Raw genomic sequence first — 12,702 nt, forward strand, 5'->3', positions numbered from 1 at the left:
CTCCTAATAGCGGCACTGACTTACTCCAAAATACAAGACTCAGAGGTTGATAATCATCTTCAAGCTCAGGTTATTGCATGCAATTTTTCACATTCGTTCGACTTTTTTCACATAGCTCTTAGTAAAGTAACTCTCTTAACAATAAAAGCTTTTATGGAGCCCATTACTCTGGAGAGCTAACCACTCCTGGGTTTTTTTTTTTTTTTCCTTCTTCTTCTTCTTCTTCATCTTCTTCTTTTTATTGGCTCCTTGGAATATTTATGGCTGCCTTTGTTCTCACTGCAAACTTACACATCTGGCTGTGTGTGGCCAGTTTTGTGGGTTTTGTTGTTGTTGTGGGGTAGGCAATGGGTAAGCGGGTGTGTGGATGTTTGGGTGGCTTCGTTTATGCACACGTGATTTGCTTTTCATCACCTTGTCACTGCAAATCTTCGTTTTTTAGCTAGGGAGTGTTCTCTCGTGGACTCTTTCCACTGGGAGCTGTGTGACCTAAAACTTTATGAGCTGCCGTGCTGCCTTCTTCCTGATAAACAGGTTCCGTGATGGAGGGTGTCTTGAGTGAGGCTGGGCTTCAGAAGGAAAAAAAGCTTGACTCCCTGAACACAGAATGAGCGGATTAGATTCCCCGGTAAAGAGTTTCACTGGGACTGACTTCCACAGGCAGAGCGAGTGCTGTCTGACCTGAATCAGGAGAGAACAAGGGAGCCTGTTCTCCATGGCATTCTCATGGACACAGGTGCAGTGTGCATGAGAATTTTCCATCTTTACTGCTGCTCCGAAGGACTGCATTTAGGCATTAAAACACTGGCACCAGTCTCCAAACTCATAAAGGACAACTCTGCCTTGCCATTATAATCCCTCCTGCAATTAAGCCTGTATTCTGACCTGGAAGATCAGATAGTGGTTGAGATGGCTGGCTCTCCAGCCAAGGTGTCTGGGCAGGTTAGCTTGCTGAGCCCCAATATCTGCACCTGCAAATGGGGAATAATAATAGTATTGACATTATAGGTTTGTGGTGGGGATTGAGATAATACAAATAAAGCGCTTAAACCCATACTTGACCAATAGCGAGGTCTCAAAATATTGGACCTTATTAGCCCTCTCATTAGAATTTGAGCTCCTTGAGGGTAGATTTGGTTCTTTGTGTTCACTGCTGTATCTCTAACACCTGGAACTTTGTAGGTGCCAATAAATACTTGCTGGAGCAATTCCACACCAGCTTAACCTAAGAACTCCCCGTTAAGGAATCAGAGAGAGGGGTTTCCCTAAATATTTTTCCTAAATATCAAGTACAAGGAAGCCATGGGCCTCCGTGGTTACCTGGTTCCTGTTAAGCACCCATCCAAGGAGGATTTGAAAGGAGTTGGGAACATTTCACCTCCCGGTAATGCTCATAGGACGGTAACTCTCAAACCCGTCTAGAAAGCAACACAGGCAATTCCCAAATCCACCTTCCTCACTAGAAAAGACCCAAAAAATTAGCACACCCCCCTCAACATAGCTCATCCTGGAGAAATGCTCCTCACCCACAGGCATCATGCCTCCTGACCCTTTCGGCTGTGAGGCTCACTTTGAAGCCCTTTAGCACAGGAAGCTACAAAGTGTTAATCCCCTTGTTTCTGAGGCTCTGTGGCCAGTCTAAGCATAAAACTATTTTTTTGTGGCCCAAAACAATTGGAGATCATGGGTCTCTGGGCTTTGAATGCAGGACTTTGCAAAAACTTTTTTTTTTTTTTTTTGTGGTCAATATAATAAATTAAAGCTTTCACAAAACAAACACTGGGCCTCATCCAGTGAGGATGAGAGGGTGCCAGGGAAGGTGCAAAGACATTTTTATACCAGCCTGTTCTTTACTGTATCAACGTTGTGGTATGTTATCACGGGGCTCTTTCTGGATCCATTTTAGCTGAGACTCTGAAAAGCATAAAAGCAATAGATGACCGGTGTGTGTGTGTGTGACTGTATTAACCTCCAGCTTCATTTCCCTCTGGATCCACGCTTAGTCTCATCGCTCCTTGAGATGACAAGACGAGTTGAAGACAGACTTGATCCCTTGCCTTCTGCATGAAACCAGTCCATATGATGGGATCCAAGAAGGACCCATGAGTGGCTTTGTGGGTGATGAAGTGGAGCGGAAAAGCCTCAGTGGACGGCACAACCCCAGGGTTTCCTGTGGCACTGGATCCTGTTAGTAACTGCCTGGGATCTACGTTAAACACAGCTGGATTCAGGGGGTCAGCTGTGTTCAGTGTCAGGGGACAGACCACTCCCCACCCAATCCAGGCCCGGAGACTGTGGGAATTATCACAGCGATAAGGAACTTGCTGGAATGTTAACCACTGCCAGGAAGCAATATGGGGAATCCAGGAAATCATAGACTACTTTAGCCCAGGGCACAAACAGTAAAGAACTTCTTTTATAGGGGCTGAAAGGAAGCAGTTGGGTCATTCAGGTGTGCTCCTGGTGGCCAGTGGGTTATGACATACTCTCCTAGCACAAACAAAGGAATCTTCAGTAGTTTCTGGTTGACTGTCCTCCCATTCTCCTGGCTGTGCTCTCAGGCCGCAGTTAGGGAATGTTTGTGCTGCTGAGCCCCAGCTTCGCTTAGGAAGCACTGAAAAAAAAAAAAAAATACAGGTTCCTTGTACTCATGTGATATAATTATGACTATGTAATTGAAAATGGATGAAAAAGAAACCTCAAGGGCCTCCTCTAAAACAACAGAGAGGAACATGTTTTAAAAGGAAGATACAGAGATTCAGTATGTGAGGTCTTTTTTGTGACAGGAAACTTAAAATACAAAGAGATTGGGATTAAGCAAAAGGTAGAGAGGATGGCAAGCTGGGAAGTCTTGACCAGAGCCACCAAGAACATGGTCATGAAACCATGAGCAACATGGAATGTGCCCAAGCGCCAGGAGGGAAAACCTTAGTGGAACAGCCCCATTCCATTAAGGGTCAAATGATCTGACTCCTGGGACATTTGTTCAAGCTGATGACTGACCTCCTGCACCTCTTCCCCACCCGAGATTCAAATCTTTAGTTCTGGAGCTAGTGAAGCAAGGGCAAAGAAAATGCAACTTAAACATACCTCTATTCTGTTTTAAATAGAGTCCAGCCTCCTGTATACTTTGTGGTAGTTTCCTTCTATGTAAGCCTGAAAGATGAACTGACACTCACTACCCTAAGTTAGCTCAGTCTTTGTTTTTTGGAGTTTCTTCTTAAAGTTTTTGTTTGTTTGTTTGAGAGAGAGAAAACAAACGGGAACGGGAGGGGCGGAGGGAGAGGGAGAAACAGGCTCCCTGCTGAGCAGAGAGCCCAATGCAGGGCTCCATCCTAAGATCCTGGGATCATTACCTGAGCTGAAGGCAGAAGCTTAACTGACTGGGCCACCCAAGTGCCCCAGTTTTGTTTTGTTTTGTTTTTAAAGGTTATTTTAGAGAGCGAGAGTAGGAGCAGGAGGAGGGGCAGAGGGAGAGGGAGAGAGGCAGACTCCCCGCTGATCACCGAGCCTACCTTAGGGCTCAAGGCAGGGCTCGATCTCACAGCCAACCCCAAGATCATGACCCCAAGATCATGACCTGAGCCGAAATCAAGAATCAGCCGCCCAACCTACGGAGCCCCCAGGCCCCTCAGGAGTTAGCTCAGTTTTAACCCAAGTTCAAAAGCAGAGAGTGCAGTAAAGCTTTGGTATTGAAATATAAGTTGATTATTGAAATGTAAATTCTAAAGATTTTAATCTCTATAGTTAAATAATAATCTAGTGCAGAAAAATGGGGGTTGGGGGTGGTCCCAGGCAACTCAGATTTATCTTTCTAAAATAATGGAAAAATTCATGTTTTGTGTCACGTTAAACTGATTTAAATAACCATGCAGGGTCTTACATCTCACGCGCACAAAAAGCAATAATGATTATCTAGGGGTGCCTGGCTGGCTCAGTTGGTGCAGCATACAACTCTCAATGCTGGGGTGGTGAGTACAAGCCCCACATTGGGTGTGGAGCCTACTGAAAATAAAAGAAAAGAAAAAGAAAAAGGATTTTTCTCTAATTCTTTGAAGATACAGCCTTGATTGTTCTGATTTCTAGCAAAGGCTATTGATCACCAAGAACTTTGACCTTAAGGAGGTGAAGCAGTGATTCTCAAGCAGGGGACACTGGCAAGAATAAAAATAGTCCTGATTATCCACATTGAGTGGGGCAGAGGGAGAAGAGGGAGAAGGAATTTGTGACTGGCACCTAGTGGGTAGAGGTCAGGGTTGCTCTTAAACCTCCTAAAAGGCACAGAATGACCCCCACAGGAGGACAGATCTGGTCCAGAATGCTCTTAATGCCAGGGTCGAGAAACTACAGCATTAAGGGTGAGACTCATCTATGGTCATGAAAATGTTAACAAGGGAAGTTACTGCAAAGAAAATTTCTCAAACACAACATGTTTTGGAAAATGTGCATAATGTTATAGCAGTTTCGGTTTAATAGGAAAGAAATATATAATTTTTAATTAAATTTAAATAGGTTTAGTTAATGAAGGGATTCTAAGGAACTGGTGGGAAGACTTCTTGAAAGCATAGTGGTATCCCTAACTTAATACACGGAATAACACCGTTCACGAATCTTTCCAGGAACAACCTACCCGGCCATAGATGGCTATCTGAGGCACTCTGGTAGGTTACAGAGGGTAAACGTCAGACACTGCCTGTTCTGTGGGAGGCACACCATGTGACTCATTCCAGCGTCTGCAGTACAGATGCAACAGAAGTCAAAGTGTTCCATTCTGAAACATTCTTTTCAGCTGGTTCAAAGTTTCTCCAGAGGTACAGTGTGCATGACAAGCACCTCACATGTGTGGGGATAAATTTCAGGGGGATGCAATGGGTTCTAACAGCAAGGCTTTCTCGTAGGAATTTACCCCATTCTTGCAAAGGCCATCTTTCTATTCTTTCTGGCATTTTTAATATATTTGACATGTGTCTTGGACCAGTCAGCTTGCTCTCACAAAATACCACCAACTGGCTTATACACAACAGAAACTTGTTTCCCACAGCCCTGGAGGCTGGAAGTCCAAGTTAGGGTTGGGCGAGGGCCCTCTTGAGTATCAGACTTTTCACTGTGTCCTCACCTAGCAGGAAGGGCTGGGGCGCTCTGTGGGTGTCTTTTATAAAAGCACCGGTCCTGTTCAGAAAGGGCTCCACCCTCATGGCCTAATCACCTCCCAATGGCCCTACCTCCTAATTCCATCACATCCGGCTATTAGGATTTCACCATGTGAATTTTAAGGGGACACAAACATACAGACCGTCGCACTACGATCATGTCAAGTGGTGCCCCTGACTTTTCCCATTTTAGGTTTTATCCGCCTTTCTCCTCACTGCAAACATAAATGATCAGGAGCATGATTATTACATAAATCTTCCTTATCACTAGTCTTTTAAAATGAAGTGTATTAATTTGAAAAATTATATCACGTTTGTATAAAATTAGTTCTCACTAGGCTGCAATTTTAGGAGGAAGAGACACCAATAAAAATAATTCTTAGGAGACAAAATATATAAACAGAGGCAATATTTATATCATGGGTTCTATAACATGCAAAATATTACCTTACAGTCCAACAACTGCGTGCCCTAGAGGAACACTGATGCGGGTTTCACAGGTCTTCTTGAGGTATGCATATCAGACGCTGTTCTTTGACCCATCCATTCCAGAAATGTGTATCGAGTGTCTTCCACATGTATGTGTTATATTGGGCACCATATGGCATACGGTTCCTATAATTTGTTGGAAAAGATTTACTTAAGATAAACTATAATTTATCACTGTGATTGTGTCAATAAAGGAATAAATTATAACGTGGGTTTCATTCATTTATTGAACAGATATCTATCTGACACACCTCTATGGGCTAGAAATCACGCTACGTCCTGAGGACCCGAAGACTTTTTACTAAAGTTGATAATCCTTATTTGAGGAGGATGGGCGTACAAACTTCCCGAGGTGGATGAACAACAGTGAGGGGAAATGCGGGAAGGCACTCGGCTTTCACCTTAACCTCCTTCTGGCGAGCCTTCTCGTGCCACCAGCAGCTGGGAAGCTAAATGCCCTGTTTTCCCAGAATCCCTTGCAGCTGCTGTTCCAAGGGCCTGTTCGAGGCGCTCACGCCAGACGTGAAGGCGGACGTGAGGAGGAAGCCATCTTCCCGCTGCTTCACCAGTTTTTCGCCAGCAAGTTCCTCCTGAAGAGGCTGGTTTTGCTGTAGCGCTTTCTTCATGACCAGCCACTGGTTTCACCGGAGCGGAGGGGCAGACGTGGTGGCCGTGGCCAGCAGCAGCTTCCTGAGCCTGAGATCAAAGTCTCGTCCCCGGTGCGGCGGATTCTCTGTCTTCCGGATTGTGGCCCAGGAAGCGGCTTCCATGATGGGCCAGTTTGGCGCTGTGACTCTCAGAGCTGTCCTGGAAGGACGATTCGAGGGCTCCTGTCACCAGACCTTCCAGCAATTTTGTAACTCATTTTCTGAATCTCATTCTGCTTTAAAGAGGCCGGTGTCGCCTCGGACAACAAAACACTGACCTGAAAACAAAGACACGGGAAACGCCCTGCCTTGTGGGAAGCCGTGAGGGGAGCAGGTAAGCTCAGGCCTTAGGCACTTGGGGGATTAGAGTCTTGGGAGGCAGATGGAAGTCGGCCTGGTCTGCTTTGCCAGGCTGGGTAGTTTCCCCTGTCTTTCAAGCACTGGAGGGAACTTTGCAAGTTTTAGGCTCGGGAGTGATGCGGGTGTGAGACCCTGGAAAACAGAAGTAATACTTTGTTTATCTTTGTGTCATCAGTGTCTGGTAGAGTGCTTGGGTGTGTATCAGCCCTTAAAAAGGATGAGAGGTAAAATTATGAGATTAGTGATCTAGGAACATTTATCTGGCTTTGGCAGCTGGCTAAGGAGAGAGGGGAGGCAGAGAGCCCCTGGCATGACCCAGGCATAAGGAAGAGCCTGGGGGAGTGTACGAAGGGTTTGAAGGAGCGCTCACCTGGCATTAGGGTATCAGTATCAGTCAGGTTCAACAAGAGAAGCAGAACACAGGATGTACTATTAAGAGATTTGGTGCAAGGAGCTGGCTTACAGCTCCTGATTACAGGAGCTGGCGAGGTGAGTCTGAAATCCATAGGGAAGGTGGGCAGGCTAGAAGTCCTGGGCATTGGTGACACTGTGGTCCGCAGGCAGAATTCCTTTCAAGAAACCTCAGATCTGCTCCTTAAGGCATTTCAGCTGATTGAATTGGGTGCCCCCAGATTTGGGGGGCTCACCTCCCTTAGTTATCGCCAATGATTATGGCCTTTAACTACCTTTGCACACACCTGCACAGCAACGCCTGTTTCTGCTCTAGCCTAGCGAAACTGGTGTATCAAAAAGACCATCACAGTGGCCAACCACCAGCAAATGAGAGCAAGGGGTAGGGAGTCCGGTGAAGCAGATCCATCTATCTACTCCTCCCGATGTTCCAGCGTGCGGATCTGAAATACAGCTCACTCAAGCAGGACCTCTGTGGGAATGGTAGAGGTGGTTTACAGCCAAGTTTACTGAAAAGTGGAATAACTTCTGTCTTAAGATTGTGGTAGCCCTCTAGCTTATTAATCAAACTGAGACAATACTGAGAATAGAAAGGGGGTTCTTCTAATAATTATGTCAGGACCACGAACAAAACACAGGGCAGTCCCAAACGAAGCAGAATACATGGTCCCCTCACTCAGCCTGAGATGTTTTGGGTCTTTTTTTCCCCCCCTTGGTCTTTCAAGTTTTTAAATTCCAGCTACTTAACATACAGTGCAGTATGAGCTTCGGGTGTAGAAAGTGAGTCATCACTTACAAGCGCGGGAGCTCATCACAATGGCCGTCCTTAATGCTTTGGGGTCCTCCTTTTCACTCGCTTTTCAAGGTTTCTGCAGGGCACGTGGACTTGTCGATACCTTCTGCCCACTGTTCATGTCACAGTGGGGGACAAGGAGTGCTATTAAACCCAGAGCTTTGTTAGTTTCCTAAAATTTACACGGGGCAATTTTACTAGTATTGGAAAATAATTCTAGAAAGCAAGAATTTTTGTCATTGACTGAACCAGTTTGCAAGTGGAAGGATTATCTTTCAATAAACATTAAACAGATAAAAATGGTGAACAGTTAATGACCTCTCTCACCATCCATGCCAAGTGATAAAGTGACATTGAGAAGAAAGAGGCAGCAGGGTAGAACATTTAGGAGTTCGACTTTGGCATGAGACTGCTGTGGTTCACATGCCAACTCCTTTTGTTAATTCTGTGAATTGGGACAAGGTGCTCGGTCTCTCTAAGCCTCAGTTTCCCTACCTTTGAGATAAGGACAAAAATAAAGCCTGTATCGTGGGGACGTTTAAGGATTAAATGAAACAATGCATTTGAAATTGTTTGGCATGGTGCCTGGCACACAATACATTTTCCACAACCATGACTTATTATCATCATAATATAGCTATGCAATCTTTGAACCAAAATATCAAGTAAGATTTTTTTAGGCAACATAATAAAATACTACCCATGTATTTATTTTTATGATTATTACTATTTGCTAGGGTTTTATTTCTGCTTAATAGCATGTCCATTCCGATTATATTATCCTGATGGCAACACCAAACTGAATCTGGAAATATCTGTCCATATGACAAACCTCTCCCAGAGTAATATTAAGCATCACATCTTCAAAACCCTTTCCATAAATGTGGCTCTTCTCCATGAAGTGTAATTATTGAAAACAGCTATCTTTTTGAGATTTCTGCTGCGAGGAAAACTAACGAAGGCATAGGACTGTTCAACCTAACTAGAAATGATAGGGAATAGAAGAGCTTTCCCACTATGCTTTGTAGTTTATGAGACTGTCTCTAAATAATTCATTAGTTCTAAAGTGACATAAAAATCAATTAATTTTAATGGTGGATAAAGATTATGGTATTTAATAGTTCATCTGCTTTCATGAGGCAGAGTGAATTAGACAACACAGTGCAAATCTAATAAGAGTTCAGAGCTCTCATCTGACTGTTGGTCAAATGGAGAAATGATGAGCAGATCAAGAATTAGAAACGAGAGCATTCTATACCAGTTGCATATATAGTTTATACATAGAATTAAGTTAGGAGCTTTAAGGAACATAAAACGTGTGCTGCATTCCCCTTTAGCGTGCTCTTAAAACTTAGTCATTAACACTACCTGAACTTGTGTAATCTATTAAAGAAATAACATACCAATGTATGCCTTCCTCTCTCATCTTTTTTTTCTTTCTAAATATAAGAATAACTTAGATATGTTGGCATTAAAAAGTTTTCAAAAATGGTTGTTTGCGAATAATTGAAAGAGTACCGGCCTCTCGGGTTCTGTTTGTCTTTGTGGTAGTAAAAAGAGCCTATTTGCTCTAACAAATCATTTTTATCATTATGAAACAAGCCAATTTTAACTCAGAAAAGTAGCCACTTCTTGATCAGATTTAGCCAGTTGAGACTTTGGGCTAATGACTCCCTCCCTCCCCACAGAGAACTCCAGGTACAGCCCAGTCTCCATCCCCCAGTGGAGGAAAATGTACAAAGGCAGCCTCACTAGCAACTTTCATTTTAAAATGCTGTTAAATGATTTCTTTGTAATATTTGCGGCTCTACAGTAAAGGAATCACGAGGTCACAGTTGCCTGGTTTCTATTGATTCTCCTAGCTAATAAAGAGTTAAACAGTGAAGTGCGGTCTTTTATTTTTATTTTATTTTTTTTCTTTTTAAAGGCATTTTGAAGGTGCTGGAGAGGGAAGGCCCGGTCCTAAGTGGTCATGTGGCTACCGCCATTCATCTTGGTAGTGACTATCTGTCAAAAGTGGCAAGAGTCCCTGTTAACAGCCCTGACCTGAGCGGTAATGAAGGGAGAGTGCACGGCAAAGTGTCCATTATCAGCAGGTCGGGAGCAGTAAATTGGAGCAGTTTGCTTCAATCTGGCTGCAAGTTGAAATGGAAGATAGGTGGGGATCAGCAAGAGGCAATTTTATCCTATGATCATTTTTGTCAGATCGCATCAGAGTGGCAACTTAGTTCGATGCATGATTTCAATTAACCAACTCTGGCCGTAATGCTTCCACTGCTGGGGAAGCTCTTTTCAGCGCCTGGCTTCCTGGTTATTTCTTATTTAAATCCACGTGAGCACACACAGGTGGGAGAAGCTGCGGTTTTAGTAAAAAAGAAGTGACACATGTGGAGAGAGCAACTGGCTACCCCAAACCTGGCGTCTGTCCAGCAGGCAGCAGACCATCCCCACCCCGGGGGCTCCAAGTGCTACCTGGCTTATCTGTAAATTTCCCCACTCTGAAATCTGTGTCTGATGACCTTCAACTCTGGATTTTAAATATGTCGAACTTGCACGTTGTTGACTCTTTGACAAAAGAATTAGCCTTTTGGATGATGGTTTGAGGGAGGGTTAGGTCACCAAATTCTGTACTTGGGCTAAGTCATGTGAAGCTGCTCAGAAGTACCAGAAAATGAGTGTGAGGCTGAAGCCTGAAGCTTAACTCCTAGATCCCTGAGCAGTAATGACCCGAAGACAAGTGAGTAGTTGTTTCAGTGATTGTACAGAATGTTAACGCATACGTGTGATGGCAAGGCCATCTCTGGTCTCAAGAACTTACACCCAGGGAGACCAAAGATCTACACAAATGGCTGTACGAAAAGTGGGGAGTGCCACAAAGGGGAAATAGACGTCCTGTAGAAATTTAGAGAAAGATAACTTTTGGCTGGGGAAATCAGGGCAAACACGAAAGAGATAAACACTTAAACCAGGTCCTGGTGCATGGTAGGATATTTCCAGGTGAAACTGGAGAGTGGCTGTATTAGTTTTCTATAGCTGCCCCATAAATTACCATATATTTAGCTGCTTACAACATCCCTGACTTACTAGCTCACAGTTTCATTGGGTCAGGAGCTAGGTTAGCTGGGTCCTTTGCTCAGGATCTCAGGGACCTGAAATCAAGGAGTTAGCTAGGGCTGCAGTCCCTGTGGCTTGGTTCCTTCCTCAAAACTCATGAGATTGTTGGCAGAATTGAGTTCCTTACAGTTGTAGGACTAATTCTCCATAGATTAGTGGCTGCCAGCTTCGGTGGGGGAGGGTCATTCTCAGCTCCTACAGGCTACTTGTCATTTCCTGCCACATGACTCCCTCTACAACATGAGTTTTTTCCTTCAAGATCAGCAAAATGGCAGGGGCACCTGGGTGGCTCAGTTGGTTGAGCGTGCGACTCTTGAACTCAGCTTAGGTCTTGATCTCAGGGTCATGAGTTCAAGCCCTGCTTTGGGCTCCATGCTAGGCAAGGAGTCTACTTAAAAAAAAAAAAAATCAAGATGGATCTTCCTGATTTTAAGAAGACCCCAGTCCCCCTTAAGTACTTACCTGATTAGGTGACCCCTACCCAGACTGATGAATCACTTACCTCTACCTCAGAAACCAATAATACATTACATATTAGTTAGTTGAATTTAAATTTTAAAAAAATGAAAAAAAAAAGGTACAGTCAAAAGACTATGCTATGAAGTTAAAACAGATTCACAGTCCCATTAACAGTTCACAAGAGTTTTCTTTTCTCCACATTGTCTCCACCATTTGTTACCTCCTTTTAGTAATAGTCCTTGTAGTAGGCATAAGGTGATATCTCACTATGGTTTTTACTCACCTTTCCCTAAAGATTAGTGATGTTGATCACCTTTTCTTGTGTCTGTTGGCCATTCATATATCTGCCTTAAAAAATGTCTATTCAGGGGGCACTTGGGAGGCTCTGTCAGTTGAGTATCCAACTCTTGATCTCAGCTCAGGTCTTGACCTGAGGTGGTGAGTTCAAGGTCGGTGTTGGGCTCTGCCATAGGCATGGAGCTTACTTACAGGGAAAAAAAAAAGGCGGGGGGGCACTTGGGTGGCTCAGTTAGCATCAGACTCTTGATTTTGGCTCAGGTCATAATTTCTCGGTTGTGAGATTAGAGCCCTGCAACAGGCTGGTGCTGATGGTGGAACAGGCTCAAGATTCTCTCTGCCCCTCTCTTACCTTTGCTGGGGTGCATGTACACTCTCATGCTAAAAAATAAAAAAATAAGTAAGTAAATATGTATATGTATATATATTTATATGTGTATACACATAAATATATGTGTATACATAGAAATATGTATATATATGTCTAGTCGGGTCCCATTTTTAATCAGATTGGTTTTTGCTATTCAGTTTTATAAGTTCTTTATGTATTTTGGATTTTGACCCCTTATCAGCTACGCGGTTTGCAAATATTTTTTCCCATTCCCTAGGTTGTGCTTTTCATTTTGTTGATCATTTCTTTTTCTGTGCACTAGCTTTTTAGTTTGATGTAGTTCCACTGGTTTGTTTTTACTTTTGTTGCTTTTTGTTGCTTTTGCTTTAGATGTCCTATCCAAAAAATCATCAACAAGAAGCCTTTTTTTGTCTTGTATGAGTTTTTTGATTTCCAGTCTTACACTTAAGTCTTTAATCTACTCTGAACTAGTTTTTGTGAGTAGTGTAAGATAGGTTCTAGAGTCTTTCTTTTACATGTTGATTATCCAGTTTTCCTGGTGCCATTTATTAAAGAGACTGTCTTTTCTCCATTGAGTATTCTTGGTCCTTTATCAGATATTTTAAGTCTATGACTTCAAATATATAGTGT

The 12,702-nt window shown here is 43.4% G+C and overlaps 1 long non-coding RNA gene across 1 annotated transcript in view; it reads left to right on the forward strand.

The window, feature by feature from the left end:
• The first annotated feature begins 6,400 nt into the window (after window positions 1-6,400).
• The window catches only part of LOC125081096 (uncharacterized), a 44,961-nt gene continuing 38,659 nt past the window's right edge, over window positions 6,401-12,702 (forward strand). Inside the window, exon 1 of the long non-coding RNA XR_007121584.1 lies at window positions 6,401-6,620. This is a non-coding gene — a long non-coding RNA (uncharacterized LOC125081096). The remainder of the gene's footprint in view (window positions 6,621-12,702) is intronic.

This window comes from Lutra lutra, chromosome 11 (genome assembly GCF_902655055.1).
Source record: "Lutra lutra chromosome 11, mLutLut1.2, whole genome shotgun sequence".
NCBI lineage: Eukaryota > Metazoa > Chordata > Mammalia > Carnivora > Mustelidae > Lutra > Lutra lutra.